General features: G+C 52.2%; 1 protein-coding gene across 1 annotated transcript in view; it reads left to right on the forward strand.

The window, feature by feature from the left end:
* LOC102070273 (uncharacterized) overlaps positions 1 to 19659 on the forward strand; it is a 255480-nt gene that overhangs the window by 12750 nt on the left and 223071 nt on the right. The gene's annotated exons all lie outside the window — the stretch shown is intronic.

Below are 19659 nucleotides of genomic sequence, written 5' to 3' on the forward strand. Positions count from 1 at the left end.
TTAAAATTCTTAACTAGGTGGGTCTTCTCTAAGTTCCCTGAAATTTCCCCAGAACTTGCAAAACAGCCACGACTTTGGGCAGCCGTTTTGGCAAAATTAGAAGAAGCAGTAAATTCCGGGGAGACAAAATTAGCGACCGTGGCATTTTGGGCGAACAGAGTGCTCACAACACTCTCCTCGTCTGGGGAACTGAAGAAAAGCCCTGCTCGTCCCCCTTCCCCGTGTTCGGCTCCCGTTACCCCACAACCCTCGGTGACATCCCAGGGCACCTTGAGCTGCAAAGGCACCGATCTGTCACAGACACTCACGGGGGCTCCTTTGTGACATCTCAGGAGTCCCCAGGCTGCCAAAGAACTGGGATGTCCCAGACACTCACAGGGGTTCCTGTCATGTGTACAGTGGGAGCTTCAGGAAAAATCTTTATTTCTTTATTGGAAAAACTCCTGCTAAGTCATGAGGTGGAGAAATGACACTGAACAGCCACCATGGATCCTCAAACCCCTGCAGGACCCCTAGACTTCTCAAATTTTTTCAAAGAGAGGAGACTGGGAGTGGCTGGATCCAATCCCAGCCCCAGACTTTGTCAAAGGTGTAAAGGATTGGACAGATGGAATTGAACCTTTAACCCGATTTGTCCCACAGAATTAATGATGGAATACCCAATAGATTTATATAAATATTACTCTGATTGATTCTAATCATGATTAGAAGAAAGAACTTAACCAGAGTTATTTCCTCCACAGTTCAGGAGCTATAACAATTATTAGAATATAGTGCTCTAGCCAGCAATTTTGAAGTCAGCAGGGCCTCGCTGGAGTTGTTGGAGCCAATTGCAGGCAGAGCCTCCTGCTCCAGCAGGAACTGCCTTTCCTGTGCCATGAGCAGGGCAGGTCCCGCTGCAGGAAAAGCCCCAGGCCAGCCCCAGCACAGGGAAGGCCTCGGGCACAAGGGCAGAGTGCCGTGCTGGGAGCTGTGCCAGGGAGAGCCTGAGGCACCAAAGGCACCTTGGCAGCAGCAGCTGCTTGCAGGCCGTGGCCAGAAGCCTCCCTTGGCAGCCCGGCCTGGTGGGCACCACTGCAGAGCTGCTGCCTCAGGGCTCATTCCTGGCTGGGCTCTGAAAAGCCACTTCTGCTCCAGGAGCCTGACTGGGAAGCCATTGGCCCCAGCACCCTGGGGACAAGATAGTATTGACAAAACTCTTCATGGCAGCAGAGCCAAGGCAGGGGCAGAGGAAAGGGGAGAGCCAGGCCCAGGGGACAGGGCTGCCATGGTGATGGCTGTGAGGCCACTGCCCCTGCTGCAGCCTGGCTGCCCTCAGCAGAAATTCTGGCCAGAAGCCTTGTGAGGGCTCCCAGCACATCAGAGAACCCACAGAAGAGGAATTCTGTCCCTGAGGATGAGAGGGTTTCACTGGGTCAGGCTGCACAAAGTTCCTGCTCCTAGAATGGGAATTCCTGTGATGGGAAATCCACTTCTCTGGAATAACTGTTGCAGTTTTGTGCCATTCTTATAATTGTAAAATATTTCCTCCTTCTTACAAATGTAAATCCACCCTCATTCAGTTTAAAGATATTGACCTTTCTTCCGTCACTGCAAGATTTGGGAGAAAATAACTTTGATCACTATTTTTCCATTTTCACAGACTTTGGAGAGGACACAAAATCTTCCAGGATGGAGGCCTCATCACATAACCAGGATGTAGAAGCTGATAGCCCTGGGGTCAGTGGGGCAGAGACTGAGGACAGAACAGGAGTAGCCTGGGAGGCATGGAAGGGTGAGATTCTGGAGCTTTTCTTCATAGAGGATATAAGCATGAGAAGAAAAAAATGGCACCAAGGGCAGCTGGGGAGGCCCAGACTGAACACCATAGGTCATAGGGACCTTCCCACTGTTTGTTGACTAAATTCCACACCCGAACCGATGTGCGTCATCTGCAGCCTGCAACAAGAGATGGTGATTCAAAATGACAGGATTATTTGAGTTCTGTGGCACAGTGAGATGACTGATTGTGCACAAAGCTTTTGCCAACCGACTGTGCGGGGTTTCACCCTGCATTCCCCGTTTTTGTAGAACCTGCTTCAGAGTACCATGAGCGCATTCTACAAGAGCTTTACCAGTTGGAGAATGAGGGATACCAAACTTGTGCAAGACACCCCACAACTGCAGGAACTGCCGCACCTTTTGCGATGCGTGAGCAGGAGCATTGTCGGTTTTCACAGCAGAAGGTATGCCCAGAACAGCAAAGGCCTGCCTCCAGTGGGCAAGGACATCACAGGCCTTCTCCCCAGTGTGAGCCGAAGCCCACATCGCAGAGGAGAACGTGTCCACAGTGACATGCACATACTTGAGCTGGCCAAACTCGGCAACCTGGGTGACATCGGTCTGCCAAAGCTCCAAGGCCCTAAGACCTCTGGGGTTTACCCCTGCCGGCAGAGGTGGAGCAAGTGCATGGCAGTCATCACATGACTCGACAATGTCACGAGCCTCAGTTGGCGTCAGCTGAAACTGCTTCTGCAGGGTATGTGCATTCTGGTGGAAAAACGCACAGGATGCCTTGGACTGCGCGAGTGTATCAGGCTGAGGCGCTACCCACGCTGGGTTAGCCAACTTGTCAGCCCTCGCATTACCTTCTACTATAAAAACTGGCAAATGGGTGTGACTCCTCACATGCAGAACATAAAATGGATGAACTCGGGCCTGAATGGCACACCACAAGGTCTTCAGTAAATGAAACAAGGCAGGATTACTGACCTCCTTCAAAACTGAATGTGCGACCCAACCGCTGTGCGATGTCAGCCACATAGGCGGAATCCGTGACCAAGTTGAAAGGTTCCTGGGAAAATTTCTCAAATGCCATGACAGCAGCCCTCAGTTCAACCAATTGGGCTGACCCATCCTCATGGCCTTCCAGAACCTGCCACTCAGATCCATCCCTCCAGGTGACAATGGCCTTTCCCGTTCTCCCTGAACGGTCAGTGAAGACGGTGGGTCCTTGCACGGGTTCCTGACTATTCTTGGGCCGCAAAGAAATCTGTGTGGATTTCACCATATGCAACAGCCTATGGCTGGGCAGATGATAAGTGATCTGCCCTGAAAAATTTTCCAGAGCACTCTGCAGGGACACACTGTTTGCAAAGCTCCAGTCAAAATCCTTCCGTTGTACCGGGAGTATGATCTCTGCAGGATCCGCACCCATCAATTGCAAACACCGTTGTCAGCATTTGATTATCAAGCGAGCAATTAGCTCAAACAATGTAGTTGCCGTCTTCTGCGGCTGATGGGACAGGAAAACCCATTCCAGAACGTGCAAGGAATCAGACCATTTGTCACTCCATTGACCAATGATACCTGTGGGATGCAAATCTGGGGTGGTGATGAACACAGTGACATACACGGAGGGATCAATGTGATAAGCCTGACAAGCCGAAACAGCTTGCTGAACCACCTCCAATGCCTTACACGCCTCAGGGATCAGTGTGCGAGGCAACTTTAGATCAGAGTCTCCTTTCAACAAATCATACAGAGGAGACAGCTGTGCATTGGCTAATCCCAAATACGGACGTAACCAAGTGATGACATCTACCAATTTCTGAGCATCATTCAGTGTCTTCACAGAATGCACAAATTGCACCTCCTGGTGACAGATTGTCCATTCCAGAATCTTGACCCCCAAGTACTTCCAAGGTGGTTTCTGTTGGACCTTTTCTGGAGCCACCTGCAGTCCATGGGCATGCAAAGCATCGAGCAACCGAGGCTGAATCCTCAGCAGCTCATCCTGGGTGGATGCGGCCACCAAAATGACATCCATATAATGATACAGATGCGCATCAGGAAACTGCTTGCCAACTCAAGACAAGGCACGGGCCACATACCATTGGCATATGGCAGGAGAATTACGCATGCCCTGAGGCAATGTCCTCCTTTGATATCTCTGTGCAGGCTCAGCCTCATTAATCGCTGGCACCGAGAAGGCAAACTTCGGTCTATCATCGGGATGCAAAGGAACCGAAAAGAAACAATCCTTCAGATCCACAATGAGGACCGGCCAGCCTGCAGGAAGCATGGTAGGCAATGGCATGCCCGCCTGCAATGTTCCCATGCTTTCCATCACGGCATTGACCTTCCGGAGGTCTTGCAACCACCTCCATTTCCCAGATTTCTTTCTGATACAGAAGACAGGAGTGTTCCAAGGACGGTTAGAAGGCTCCAGATGACCCTGGTCCAACTGCTCCTGCACCAAATTCCGAAGGGCAACTAATTTATCATCAGGGAGGGACCACTGCTTCTCCCAAATGGGTTTGTCCACCAGCCACCGTATAGGAAGCGTAGGACACTCTGCGCCCTTCACTGCAGTGGCCCCCATTAAAAATCCGTCCCGATACGCACCCCCGAGGCAGACAGAACATCCCTCCCCCAGAGGTTGGCAGGAGTGGAAGTAACATGAGGTCTAACCCAGGCCATCTGTCCCTCTGAGTTCGTGACCAGCACGGGCTGCTGGGCCACGTAACATTGCGCCGTCCCTCCCAGGCCCGCGACAGATGTCCCCACCGGATCCAGGGGCCACTCCGAGGGCCAGGTGGCAAGGGAGAGAACAGTGACGTCAGCACCGCTGTCGAGAAGCCCGCGGAGGTGGATTTCCGATGGTGTCGCACCAGGAACGGACAGGGTACACAGCATCTCGGGACGGTCCTTGGTCAGGACAGCAGTCCAGCGAACTTGAGGCAGCCCAGTGGATCCAAAGCCCCCAGCTCCACGCAACCGGTCAACTGTCCTGCAAACAGAGGACTTAAAAGGCACAAGTTGAGCAAGCCGTGTCCCTTTTGGGATTGTGACAGGAGGAGGTAGGTGTGGGGACCATGGCACAAATCTGCCCTGTGAAATCTGCATCAATGAGCCCCAGGGGACAATGATGCCCTGAAGGGTGGCACTGGACCTCCCCATCAAGAGAGCACTCATGCCCCCACCCAAGGGATCAACGGCATCCAGGGGAACCTTGCGTATTTTACAAGATTCTAAGACAACTATTGCTGCGGTGCAGACATCCACACCTGCTGATCCGCGGGTGCTGGCTGCAAGCCGGCAAAGTTGACCTCCATTGGCTCCTGGATCTGGAGAGAAATTTGTGTCTGGGCACATCCGTTCTGCGTGCTCCGCTTCATGTTTCCCAAGCCCAGTAAAGCCTGGCCATTAACATGAACAGTCGCCTTGTAGACATTGGACATGTGATTCGGCCTACCACACTGACCACACAAGAGCATGGGGAATTTAACATTCTGTGCTTTCTTCCCCTGCTTCTTGCCAGCCTGCGCAGTCCCCTGCTGTGGCTGCCTGCCCTGCAGTGCCGCCCAAACTGGCTGCACAGTGGCAACCATGGCAGCCAACTTCCAACCTGAGGGGATGATGTCCGCACAGGCCTCTGCCATCCGGGAGACAGTAGGAAAACCAGGCACAGCCACTATGACCTTCCTACAAGCATCATTGCAATTACACCTCGCAAGGTTTGCAATCACAATCGTCTTTGCCACAGGATCAGGCACCTGCCTCTCCACATATGCAGTCAGACTTACCGCAAATGCCATGAAAGACTCATCAAATCAACCCCCTGGACAATGGTCACAAACGGCGACCTCAGAGCAGCCATTTCCAGGTCTGAACAATCGCTGCCATGCCCAGTGTGTGGCACTGGTCAAGCACAAGGGGATCGAATCCATTCTGCCCCTGAGCATTTTCATAAAGTCCCGTGCCCAACAGCAGTGACAACCCCCCGCCTGGAGTCCTGCAGTGCCAGTGTAGCATTCTGCACCACCGTGTGGGCCGCCAAATGAGCCCACTTGGTCTCAAAAACATCAAACTGCACAGGGCAGAAAAGAGAGCGCACCACACGATGGAGGTCATGAGGCGTCAGCATGTCCATAGCAACCCTCTGGAGAGTCTGCATAACCTCAAGAGACCCCAAACCATGCTAAGCAACTGCATCATGGACTTCCTTCTCCAGCTTATACAAAAGAGGTTGATGGGTGTTATGAGTAACACCCCTGAGCACAGGGAAAGCCTGGGAACCCCATGGCAAAGTCACAGCACCTGCTGTGTCCCAGTCCTTGGGCCCCACAGCGACAAGAGTAGATGATCGACTGGGAGCTAACTCAACACCACTTGCCCCTGCCCCCCCCCCCAGCACCGGCAGAGCCAGAGGACCCCACTCCGTTACCCTGCGGATGCCGTGAGGAGGCAGGCTCAGACATCTCATTGGACTTAGTTTTGGCTTCTCGCCAGAAATGCACGGAGTCCCTCAGACACACAGTCACCTGGCACGAGGGAAGTGTCCACAAATTCGACGAGGAGGCGCCACAGCCCCAGGAACCCACCTGCCTCCCACCGGCTGCATCGGCATTCGCGCTAAAGGTAAATACCTCAGCACCCTGTCGTGCTGCTGCCCCAGCAGGGGGTGCCTTGGCGGGCACAGGTGCCAGCATGGCCTGCAAACCCGGTGCGGGCCGGGACGAGCTGCGTCACTGCAACAGGCACAAGGGAGCCCGGCACAGCCCCTATGAGAGTCCGACTGGAGAGGGGTGAACTGCCTGCCCACCGGAGCGAGGCCAGACAGAATACTGACCGATGCCCTGCCCCCGGCTGCTTCCACCGACTGCGCATGCCCAGCAGGCTGTGCAGGACCAGAGATGGGCGAAGTCGCTCTCCCTGCTGAGGAGCCTGACTCGGAGGCAGTTGAACCTGCCCCTGCTACGCTCAGGGGGAACATGTGGAAACCCTGCAGTTCGGACAAAGACTCCTCCCCGAATCAGACTCAATCCGAGGCAGAGACTGACCCTCAAGTGCTGGGAAGGCACAAAGAGAGGGCAGCATGACGCTGCCCTGCCGCCCACGCAGGGCGGGGCAGGGTGGGGCAAGGATGGCCTGCTGGATCCACAGAGCCCCCAGAAGCCCACGGAGCTCTGCCCTTCAGACTCAGGACCAGCTGCTCAGGAGCCCAATCCAACCTGAGGGAACAATCACCACCCACCAGCACACTGTCCCGGAGCAGGGAGGGGGACTCCATTTCGCACAGAAACTCAAACTTCCCCTCATCCACGTCCAAGACGGAAGGGTTCCCCTGGGAACTCTGAGGGGTACAAGAACCAGACTCCTGCCAAAGCTCCTCACACTTTTTCCACTGCACCAGCAGCGATCCCATGTCTACGGTGCAATCATCAAAGAGAGCCTCCATGAGGCGGACACCCATGAGAGACCGCGCCTTCCTGGAGAATGCCTTTGCAGGGTCCAAAAAGAGCCCTCGCTCTCGGGCCCACAGAATCAATCTCTCAAAATCATCCCAGGAAACAGAAACCTGTTTCCACTCCAGGACCCCCCTCCAGAGATCCAAAATGAGGGAATCCTCCTTGAAACCCACAGAGGTTGCCATTACCCCAAGAACAGCAGGAAAAGCACCAAAGAGGGGTGACAATAAAACCTCACCGGCAATCTGGACTCTGTGTCTCAGCCTAGGCTGCAGTACACTCCGGCAGTCACCAGATGTCACCACAGGACATGAAAGAACGCAAGCTCACATCGTTGTTCTCAAGGTGAAGGAAAAAAGGGGAAGTGTATTTTCTGACTCCAACATTTACAGTTTTCCAAAAGTGACAACGGATTGAAGGGTGACAGTGACACCTCTCCAATGACACTGGTCAAACCAACAGTCCATTAACTCTTGTCTCCTCCATAAAGGAATGCAAAACAATGAGTTATTTCCAGAAAGTGTGTGAGAAAGTTCCATACAAGAATGTCAACATCAGAAGGCTTAGAAAATCTTAACAAACCAGGGTGACACCCCTGCAGCTCTACAGGCTGGGGACAGAGTGGCTGGACAGCAGCCAGGCAGAAAGGGACCTGGGGGCACTGATGGACAGCAGGCTGGACATGAGCCAGCAGTGTGCCCAGGTGACCAAGAAGGCCAATGGCTCCTGGCCTACATCAGGAATGGTGTGGCCAGCAGGAGCAGGGCAGGGATTCTTCCCCTGTGCTCAGCACTTGTTGGGCAGCACCTCAAGTGCTGTGTCCAGTTCTGGGCCCTCAATTTAGGAAGGACTTGGAGGGGCTGGAGCATGTCCAGAGAAAGGCAACAAGGCTGCTGAGGGGTCTGGAACACAAGTGCTGTGAGGAGCAGCTGAGGGAGATGGGGTTGTTTATCCTGGAGAAGAGGAGGCTCAGGAGAGACAAGACAGTGTCAGGGCACAGGTTGGACTTGATCTCAAAGGACTTTTCCAACCTTGCTGATTCTGGGATTCTCTCAAATCACCCTTGCAGCAGTTGCACAATGAGCTCTGGGCCTCCTCTTCAGAAGCTCCAGCAGCCCAGGTCCCTCAGGTTCTCCTGCCAGGCCCAAAGCCCATCCTGTCAGTCCTGCAGAGCCTCTGCAGCTCCTCCTCATTGCCCAGAACAGGGAGCCCCACAGCCCTGGCTCTGAGCAACAGCATCTGCAGTGGGACAGGAAACTCCCAGCTGATGGGAACAAACTTTTTGGCTAACTGCAGAGGCCAGGACAAAGCTGAGTGGTTTCTCTGGTGTCCCCGAGTCCTTGCTGGCCCCAGGGGTAGATGCCATTTGTGCTCACTGATGTTTATCTCCCCATACCCACTGCTAGAGGCTGCTCATGCGGGTTTTCTGTGCTGAGCATTGGCCTGGGTGTGTTCTTGAGAGAGCCTGGGCAAGGAGCCTGGAGCCCCCAGGCCCTGGGCTGAGGCGTCAGCACTGCCCCAGCAGTGCCCATGGCCTGTCCCTGCTGCAGCCCCGGCACTGCCACCCCCAGGGCTGTGCCCGGCCCCGAGAGCACTCAGGCCCTACAGCAACACCAGGGCCACCAGGGCAGTGGGGCAGGGCCACGGCAGCAGCGCTGGCAACACCAAGTGCTGCTGCTGCTGGGCACAGCTGCTGGGACAGCACTGATCTGCCTCAGCTCTGCACACAGACATTGCTGCTCCAGCTCCAGAGAAGGCAACAAAAGGGCAGAAATGTTCTGCAGTTTTCTGTAGAAAACTTTGTTGGGAGAGGTCATAATTTCATTCAAAGGCACCAAGAGTGCAGCCCCTCATTGACACAATCTGTGGCTACAGGGAAGGTGGAGAGAAACAAAATGATCAATTGCACAAACAATGACCTTTCTTTGTGACAATAAGAAAAAGTAAAACAAAAGTAAAGGAAGTCTATAATGAAGCCAAGAAGAAGTATCAAATATTACTTTTATTATAAGTGATTTGCAAACACTGGCCAGCAGTTTAATGTTTCTGAAACCATCCAGTCATCAGTGTCCACACTTCAGCCTTGAGCTCCTGGTTCCTCAGGCTGTAGATGAGGGGGTTCAAGGCTGGAGGCACCACCGAGTACAGAACTGATAGTGCCAGATCCAAGGATGGGGAGGAGATGGAGGGAGGCTTCAGGTAGGAAACTGTGGCAGTGCTGAGGAACAGGGAGAGCACGGAAAGGTGAGGGAGGCAGGTGGAAAAGGCTTTGCGCCGTCCCTGCTCAGAGGGGATCCTTAGCACAGCCCTGAAGATTTGCACATAGGAGAAAACAATGAACAGAGAACAGCCAAAAACAAAACAGGCACCAACAGCAAGAAGCCCAAGTTCCCTCAGGTAGGATTTGGAGCAGGAGAGTTTGAGGATCTGGGGGATTTCACAGAAGAACTGGCCCAGGGCATTGCCATGGCACAGGGGAAGGGAAAATGTATTGGCCGTGTGGAGCACTGAATGGAGAAAGGCACAGGCCCAGGCAGCTGCTGCCATGTGGGCACAAGCTCTGCTGCCCAGGAGGGTCCCGTAGTGCAGGGGTTTGCAGATGGACACGTAGCGGTCGTAGGACATGATGGTCAGGAGGGAAAGCTGTGCTGCGATAAAGAAGACCAAAAAAAAGAGCTGAGCAGCACATCCTGTGTAGGAGATATTCCTGGTGTTCCAGAGGGAATTGTGCATGGCTTTGGGGACAGTGGTGCAGATGGAGCCCAGGTCGCTGAGGGCCAGGTTGAGCAGGAAGAAGAACATGGGCGTGTGCAGGTGGCGGCCACAGGCTACGGCGCTGATGATGAGGCCGTTGCCCAGGAGGGCAGCCAGGGAGATGCCCAGCAAGAGGCAGAAGTGCAGGAGCTGCAGCTGCCGTGTGTCTGCCAATGCCAGCAGGAGGAAGTGCCTGATGGAGCTGCTGTTGGACATTTGCTGTGCCTTGACATTTGAATCTGTAAAAAAATTAATCATGGAATAGTTGGGTTTGGAGAGGACTTGAAATATCCCAGCACAGCTTGGGGGCACTTTCCCCCCACTGTCTTCCCAGGGCTCTGCTGCCTGGAGCTGTCCCTGCCAGCAGCTGCTTCCCTGTGCCCAGGGCTGGGCCCTGCCAGTGCTGCCAGAGCCCAGCCCAGCCCTGGGGGCTCAGCTCTGCCCTGCAGACCCCTCCCAGCTCTGGCACTGCCCAGGGGCAGCTCTGACTCTGCAGGCTCTGATGGCAACATCATAACCCTGAGGAGGCTGGAAAAGCGACACTGATACTGCCTCTATGGGGTCCTGTGGTGATTGCTGTTGCTGCCTGGTTTATTCAGATTGCAGAGAATTTATTTTCCAACCTCAGCTGAGTGATGAATATCTATGTGCAATTTCCATCCCACAGCAGTCAATTAAAAAAAGCAGGATTTTCCCTTTTCTGCAGCCCTTGCCTCACTATGCTCCCTGTATAATCGAGTTGGAAATGTTCTACAGTCAAATGCCCTGCTGGGAGCAGTCCTGAACAATGCAGCATCCTTACCACCAAAGGAGAACATTTCCAAGCCTTACCAGCTGTCTCTCCTCCCACCCAGATCTTGTCCCCCCGTGCTGGGAGCAGCTCCCGGACCGGCTGAGAGCTGTCCCTGGCAGGCAGCAGAGTCCCTGCCCCAGCACAGCGCCCTGGGCTGCAGGACCCTGCTCTGTAGGACAGCCCTGGGCACCCCTGGCTGCTCTGCTCAAGAGACAATCAGAGAATGTACTCACAGGGTCTGTAGGCATTGGGATGATCCAGCTTTAGAAGATGGCTCCCGGAGCTGCAGCTGCATTGTCCTGCAGCCAGAGATCCCTGTGCCAAGGGCTGGCAGTGATTCTATCCCAGGCACTTCTCAGCACCTTCCCTGCCCTGACTGATTGAAGCTTTCTGTGCCTGTGTGCTGTGCCCGCGGTGGCTGCAGGCAGTGCCCCAGCCCTGCTGGGCTGGCAGAAGAGCTGCTCATCAAGAGAAATGTGCTTTTGAAGCTCTTCTTGGTTTCCAGGAGCTGCCTCTGTGCCAGGAGCCCAGCCCAGCTCAGCAGCACAGACACAGCACAGGGACTTTAATGAGCCTCTGGGGCTTTGTTCTCAGGCCCTGAACATCAGTCCCTGAGAGGGAGCTGAAGAAACCTCTCCAGAACTCCAAGTTAGAATCCAACTCCAAAGTTTCTTGGACTTTTAATGGGTCCCAGTGAGGGACACGACTGAGAAAGTGTCCCCAGGCCCCAGGCAGAGCAGAGAACTGGAGGCAGTGATGACAGGTGAGGACAAAGAGAAGCCAAGTCTTGGTGCCTTGGGGCACAGCAGCAGGATCTATGCCACCAAGGGCTGGGAGGAGACACCTTGTCCTGAGGCCCTGGGGCCTCCTGGCACAGCCCCAGCCAGGCTGGGCACTGTCAGCCCCTTGTCCTGCCCTCAGCATCCCCCCTAAGCCCACATCCCAGTGGCCTCAAGGATCTGCTGGAAGGAGTCCCTGGGGAGCCTTGGTCAGGAATGGCCCTGGGGGGGCTCCTGAATGCTCCCTGCAGGGACTGCAGGTTTTGCAAATAACTTTGGGTTTGGCTTTTGTCTTGGAGTCTCTGAGATGTTTGTGCAATCATGGCCTCCAATTATCTGCTGTAATTAGTCCCTGGAGAGGCTTTGTCAGTAACTACACTCAGTGGGCTCATTAATGCTTCAAGGTACTTAATTTTTTTAAGTTTCTTGGTGTTTCCCTTTTGATACTGCATCTGTGAGAGGTTTCTGCAATCTTGGCCCCAGTTATCTGCTTTAATGAGTCCCTTGAGAACTTTGTACTGACACTCAGTGGGGCTCATTAATGCTTTGAGATACTCGTTGTTTTTAAGTTACTTTGGAATTTCCTTTCCACATTGAATCTTTCAGAAGTTTTTGTGTCATCCTGGCCTCCAATTCTCTCCTTCAAGGAGTCCATGAGGAGCCTGTGCTGTGGATGGACCTTTGTGGGACCCATTCATGCCTCGAGACACTTTGGATTTTTTCTCTGACTTTTACTCCTGGCAAGGTTTGTGCAATCTCCTCTCAGGCCCTGAGGTTCCAGGGCTCAGCTTCAAATGCACCACAGGGCTCATTAGGATCAGGCAAGTCCTGACAAACCATGGCTCTGCCTTGATTTTTCTCTGCACTCATGCAGTTCATCAGAAATGTTTCTGTAGTGTTTTTGCTTAGCCAGTTTGAGGATTATTGGCCAATGCATCAGTTGTTAAGGTGGGTTCAGTGTTGGCTAATTACCAGTGCACTCACTAGAAAATAATTACGCATTTTCTCCTGTGTGATAAGATTAGGGGAACAGCAGAGCAGGCTCAAAACTTTAAGAAGGTATAAGGAAAAGTTCATTAATAGTAATATATTGGAATATTAATCCCAATATTACCAGTTAGATTGTGCCTGGGCCAGTCTGACCCTCGCTGCTAGGCCGAAGGCAGCATCTGTGGTGTATCACCCCAGAGACACCTTTAGCTTGCTGATGGTTTCAGCTGAGCACTAAACAAGTCCAGGCTTGTTAGGAACTCCGTTTACCTCAGGAAGAAGGCTTCAGGCGAAGGTGAAGAGAAAAAAGGAGAGGATTCTGCTGGAGGGTTTAATATCCAGAGGTTTATTCCATGGTGACACAGGTCTGAATCTTGGGAAGAGCTCCAACAGAATCGCCGACCGCATGGCCGGACTCACCTTTTAAGCTCAGGAGGAGGGGAGGGGACAGGTGAGCCACCAACCAGGTGGGGGGGGCAGGGTCTCAAGGGACGAGGGACACCTAGACAGGCCAATGACTCCCAGGCCTGAGGGGCATCCTTTTAATTTGACCAACTACACAACGCCTTTGCTGGAATGTTAAGCCTGATTGACAGGACTCACTCAGCAAGGGGGCGAGGGGGGAAGGGAGGGTTTTGGCACACCTGGGAAAGGGACCCGGAAGTTTAAAACACACTGCAACAGTAATAAATATAAAGAGTAATAAGAATCAGAACAAAACTTTCAGAACACTTCTCTCTCCACCACCTTTTTTTTTTACTGACAATTATGAGCGACAAAACCTAAAATTTTCAGTCACTTTACTGCCTCTCAAATAGTCTTAAGTTCACTTTGGGAGAGGAGGCTCTCTTTCATGGTATGGAGACCTCTCCAAAAGAATACAGCTCTCTCATGACTCTCAATTTCCAGTAATAGCAGACACCAGGAAGAATTTGAAATCATCGAGTCCCTCCCATTTTTGCCACAGCTTTTCCCACAGCTGAGTTTCTGGGCCATGTCAGCTTATGGGTTATTAGTTTAAAGATGAGCTGCTTAAGACCAAAGTTTCTCTTCATCTATTTCTGAAATCATCTTCATCTCTGAAAACAGATATCTTCTTCTTCTCTTCCTGAAGGCACAGGGTCTCTCCACTCTGATCTCTTTCAATGTTCAAACCTCTCATGGGATCACAGCTACTTTGGCATTTGCTACTTTAGCATGGAAGCCTTTGCTGAACAAGTCATGTCCCCATACTTTTAAATGCATTATAGGGAAAAAGAGAGTCTGATGTATCAATTATATCCTTCTCCATAGCTTTACAAGAGGATTTCATCCCCAAGATCAAGGCAGCTCCTCATCCCTCCCATCTGGGACCAAACTTCCTCTTCACTGACCTCTGTGTCTTCATGTTGCTCCTCTATGAGCCTGCACTTTTTCCTTTTCTCTCACTCGAGGGAGGATGGAAGCACTGAAAGAGTTCATATCTCACCCGGGGTCTGCAGATGGTTCTGTGACCCCAGTGGGGCTCGGTGCTTGCGGCTGGAGCTGTTTTACGATGGAGGTTTCTGCAGTGGCTGCTCTGGGGCTGTGTCAGGATGGGCCACACTGAGGGGAGGGCCAGGCTCTCAGCAGCCAGGCCAGAGCACAGCAGCAGCATGGCCAGGGGCTGATGGCTTCTCCTCCCCCTGCCCAGGGCTTGCAGCTGAACCCCAGCAGTTTTTTGATAGTTAACATGTGTCTTCACAGAGGCATGTACAGTTTCTTTAGCGGTTTAGCAGATTGTCAATTCTCAAAGCTAATTACTGTTACTAAACAGTAAATTCTCAAAGCTAATTACTGATTGTTTTTTTGTCAGACACGGAGGAAACTGCTAGCACCTTGTCTTAGGACATCACTTCCGTAATGCAAAACCACCACAACAGCACAGAGCACAGAGCTCCTTTGTCCATATGTACTGGTCATGTGCTCGAGACCTCAAAACTCCTCCTTGGGAGATTTTTGGGCCCTCTCCAAGGTGTTTTTAAATGAAAACATTCAGCTCAGAGTCTAAGAAAATCACCAGAGGACAGCGCCAGCCTGACGTGTCTGTTCTGGCTACTTTTCTCTGGGAGCAATCCTTGGATATATGGAATCTGGGAGGCCAAACTCTAATTTTTGCCATGGCCCTTGGAAATGAAAGCCGGTTCTTTTCCATAGGAATGAAGGAACAGAGCCCCATTGTTTCAGGGGCAGGTGAGAGGTGACCACTGGAGGCCAAGGCAAGCTAAAGTTGGCAGGATTTTTTTCTGAGTGATACCCTTGCATATAGGAATTGTTTTAGGGAAAGTACCAATTTTGGCAATTGGCATCTGAAAAGATAGTTCTTTTCTATAGCAAGGAAAGCACAGAGCCCCAGAGTTCCAGGAGCTGATGAGAGGCAGCCCTTGACATCCCAAGATCAGTCAGAGCTGTCAGGTGGCCTCTGGAAGGCCAAGCCAGCCAGACCTGTTCCATGTTCCCTCGGTTCCATGGGGCCCCACAGTGTCCCAATGGTCCCTTGCTTCCAGGAGGCCCTGAGGTGTCATAATGCCCCCTTGGTGACATGAGGCCCTGAAAGGTCACAATGGTCTCCATGGTTCCATCAGGCCCCACAGAGCCATAATGGTCTCCGGGTTCCATGATGTCCCACTGTGGCACAATGGCCCCTTGGTTCCATGGGCTCCAGTGGTGCCACAATGATCTCCTTGGTTCTATGAGGTCCCCACAGCGGCCCAGTGATCTCCATGAGAAGGAAAGAACCCAGCCCCAGTGTTGCATGGGCAGCCACCAAAGGCCAAGGCCAGCCAGACTTGATGGTACTGGGAGCAGCCCTTGGATATTTGGAATTTTGGAGTTGAAATCCCAATTTCAGACATGGACACTCAGAGGAGAAGGACAATTCTTCTCCTTAGGAAGGAGAGCACGGAACACTGGTGTTTGAGGGACAGATGAAAGGCAGCCATCAGAGGCCTAGGCCAGCCAGACCTCTCTGTCCTGGTAGCTTTTGCCTTGGATATAGAGAATTTGTGATGTGGAGACCCAATTTTGGCCATTTCTGTGTAGATAAGAAGGACAGTTTTTTAACATAGGAAGGAAAGCACCAAGCCCAAGTGTTTCAAAGGCAGAAGAGGAGAGAGGTGGCTCCTGGGAGGCCAGACCTCTTTGTCTTGGAGGAATCCTTTTCCATATTCCCTTGGTTCCATGAGGCCCTGGAGTGTCACCATGGTGTCCTTGGACCCGCATTGTCACACCTGACCCCTGGCTCCATGAGGTTCTATAGTGTCACCGTGGTCGCTGTCAGAGGCTGGATGCGTTCGATGTCCCGAGACACCTTGGGATGCTCAAATGCCCTATGGGGCCAGGGCCGGGTCAGGCCTTGGTTTGTGGTGGGACAGAGCCCCGCCCACACCCCTGGCCTGAGAGAGCTGTCAATCACACAGCAGGGGGTGATGTTAATCCAGCTCTGATTGGGCTGAGCTGTCAATCAATCACACACCAGCAACTGGTGCTACCCTGGCTTTGATTGGACAAGCAGCTGGCAGTCCCACCCCAGGGGCGAGCCCATGAAGGCCCAGGGGGTTAAAAGCTGGAGCACGAGGCCAGTCCATGGTCCGGATCCTGCCTTCTCCTGGGGTTCCTCTGTTGGTGATGCTCTAACCCCAGCAGTTGGTACCTCTGTGTGTGTCTTTCTCTGGATCTTCTGTCTTTCTGTTGTTCTCTATTTCTTCTCCTTCTAATCCTACTTACCTGGAACATTTTTGGGTACCTTCACATGTTAAGGGTTAAGGATTTTAGGTTAAATGTGTGGGAATCCAGGGCATAGGGAATATTTCTCTGTCTGCTCTGAGGGATCCTGACCCCCAGAAAAACATTGCCTTTCAACTCCGCCCACAGAGAGGACTTCCAAGACTTTGAGATAGATTAGAATTTTCCAAAGTGCAAAATAGATTAGAGGGTAGTGTAGCATGTCACTTGGGTGAGAAATTTAGGTTTTGGGATTTTTAGTATAATGTAGATATGAAGCAAGATGGAGGAATTTGGGTGTAGTCCCTGTCTTCTTCTTCATCGACTCAATTTTCTGCAGTGTTGCTGGCATATGGTGATTGGTCAAGGAAAGCACTGTGCAGAGGTTAGGTGGACAGTCAATGGATGAGTTATTGGTAGACAAGTAGAAATACTGTATGTTTTAAGAGTTAATTGGATGAGACAACTTTAAAAGACATTGAAACCTAATATTTTGGGGGCATTTTGTGGTGCTTTTCCAGTGTCTGAGCCTGGTGTGGACAGCAAAGAAAAACTTTAGATAAGGTAACAATAAAAAAGCAGCTGAAGACCCAAAAAGTCCCATGCATCTTCTTTTACCTGGAACAGAACTGCTACAGGAGGGTTTCCCCCATCCAAGGAGCCCCCAGAAAGGCCCAACGTAAAACAAACATCAATAACAGATGACACAACAATGTTTGTAATAAGTTGGTTTTTTTCCATAAAATTATTTACTGAAGGACGTTGACCTAATTAGCCAATCATGTGAAATGTGTTGATTAAATGACCAGTGAGATCCACTAGTATAAAAGGAAGATATAAAAGTAGAGGTTTGAATCAAGGGTGGCATATAGCCCTTAACCATCTGATCTGTGTCTGTGTCATCTATGACTCAACAGTGACATTTGGGGATCTGTAGGGGCTGCTGGGGATCCTTTCTGCGCCATGTGACCCAACAGGAACTTCTGTAATAAACGTTGCCTGAAGCTCCCACTGTGCCCATGACAGGAACCCCTGTGAGTGTCTGGGACATCCCGGCTCTTTGGCAGCCTGGGGACTCCTGGGATGTCACCATGGAGCCCCCGTGAGTGCCTGTGACAGATCAGTGCCTTTGCAGCCCAAGGTCCCCTGGGATGTCACCATGGAAAGGCTGTGACTGTCTCTGACCACAGGGCTCATTAACATCCACAGAAAGCTCTGGGAAGTCTCCATGGAGCCCCTGTCTTTACCTGTGATATTCCAGCGCTGGAACAGCCTGGAGACTCTTGGAAAGTCCCTATGGAACCTCTCTGAGGGCCTGTGAAAAATCTGATCCTTAGCAGGCAATGATCACCAGCCCCCTCTTACTATGCTCAGTTTCCATGGCAACCATCACCAGGCCCCTGTTGCTATGCTTAGTCCCTTGGCAGCTCCATGGAGACCCCATGCCAAGGGTGGTTGCCATGAACACCAGCTCCATGGGCTCCTGTTTCCAAGGGCTGGGGTTCAGGAATGGGATTCCCCAATTTCCTGTTCCCGCTAAAATTGCGCTGCCCTCACTGCCCTCCCGCCTCCCATGGAAAGCACAAAAGGCAAAGATCCTGGTCTGGGATAAGAACAATTTATTGGGAACAGCAACAAGATAAGGAACAAACAAGAATTGAAACAATACTGATAACAGAAGTGATAAGAAAAAGGGAAAACTACAACACAATTGCCTGGCTCCTCCCGGCCACAATTTCCCCCTACCTGGAAAGGACACCCCTCTCCTCAGGAGAGAGTCCCTTTCCTGCCCCTGGCAATGACCTGAGGTGGGAGTGAATGGCATAACGGCCATGGCCAGACCCTCATGTTCTTCTATCCCACATCATGTCATTGGGAGGGGCAGGAAAAGAGACAATTATCTTCCTAGCATGGATCAGAGGGAAAATGGGTCCCCAGGACTCTTCCCAACATGGGACCTCCACTGCGGAAAGAAGCTAGGGCTGGGCCTGAAGCTCATGCTGCAGTTGGGGCACTTCTGTTACTGGTGACTCCATTGGGGTCTGATCAAGTCCAAGCTCATGGAGAAGCTCTTCCCATGATGTGGAGAACTCATAAGGCCTCTCCTCAGTATGGATGCACCGGTGCCTGAAGAGGCAGATTTTTTCCTGAAGTCCTTCCTATAATCAGTGCAGCGGAAGGGCCTCTCCTTGGTGTGAATGCACTCATGCAGGTGGAGATTTGAGCTGGTCTGAAACCTCTTCTCACAGGTGGGGGACTCATAGGGCCTCTCCCCAGTGTGGATGCGCTGGTGCCTGATGAGGCTGGACTTGCGCTTGAAGCCCTTCCCACAGTCAGGACAGCAGAACGGCCTCTGCTCTTCTGAGTGAATCTGCTGGTGCTTGTACAGATCGGAGTTGGTCCGAAACCTCTTCTGACGCTGGAGACACTCATAGGGACTCTCCCCAGTGTGGATGCGTTGGTGGGTAATGAGCGTGGATCTGTGGCTGAAGCCCTTCCCACACTCCCCACACTTGTAGGGCCATTCCCTGGTGTGGATCATCTGGTGGCTGATCAGGGTGCTGCTCTGCCTGAATCTCTTCCCACACTCCAAGCACTTGTGGGGCTTCTCCCCATCATGAAGCTGCTCATGGACCACCAGCTTTGAGCTCTGGCTGAAACTCTGTCCGCCTTCCTGACACAGCGTGGGTCTTTCCTCCTCAGAGCACCCTTGGCTGGCTTTGGAGCCCATCCTCATAGGGGATTTCTGGGGATTTTCCTCTCCATTGGAATTCTGCAGCGTGGAGTCACTCAAAACAGCCTCTTCCACAAGGTTCTGCCAAGGACATTTGTCCTCGCTGGTCTCCATCCTCAGCTTCTTCTCTGGGGGAGGAAAGACAAGGAGAGGATGGGATTTGCCCCCATGCCAGAGGGAAGGGGAAGGAAATTACCTCTGGTGCATCCCTGACAGGACGGCGTTGGCAGCGGGGTTGTCCTGCAGCCAGGGGCTGTGCTGAACTGGGAGATGGAGCAGGACAGAGGAGGGCAAAGACACTGACTTCCTCCTCACCTGCCTGGGTGTCCTGGGGCACCTTCCTCTTCCTCACAGCCTCCTCCTCCATCCAATCAAGGTTTGGGAATGTGAAATCCTGTTCTGGGAAGAAAACAAAGGGTGCACACATTGTCTTTTGCACTGGTTTGAAGGCAAACCTGGGGAGGGTCTAAACCAGAATTACAATTGAATAAGAAAATACAGATCAAGGCAATGATACAGAAACATTGCCTTAAACTGACAGAGTCAGGATATAACCTGACACCCTGTTGGTCAGGGTGCTGGCAGCAGTCCCAGTAAATGGTGGCTGCAGTCCTTTTGGAGTGATCAACGTGATTC

This window comes from Zonotrichia albicollis, chromosome 7 (assembly GCF_047830755.1).
Source record: "Zonotrichia albicollis isolate bZonAlb1 chromosome 7, bZonAlb1.hap1, whole genome shotgun sequence".
NCBI lineage: Eukaryota > Metazoa > Chordata > Aves > Passeriformes > Passerellidae > Zonotrichia > Zonotrichia albicollis.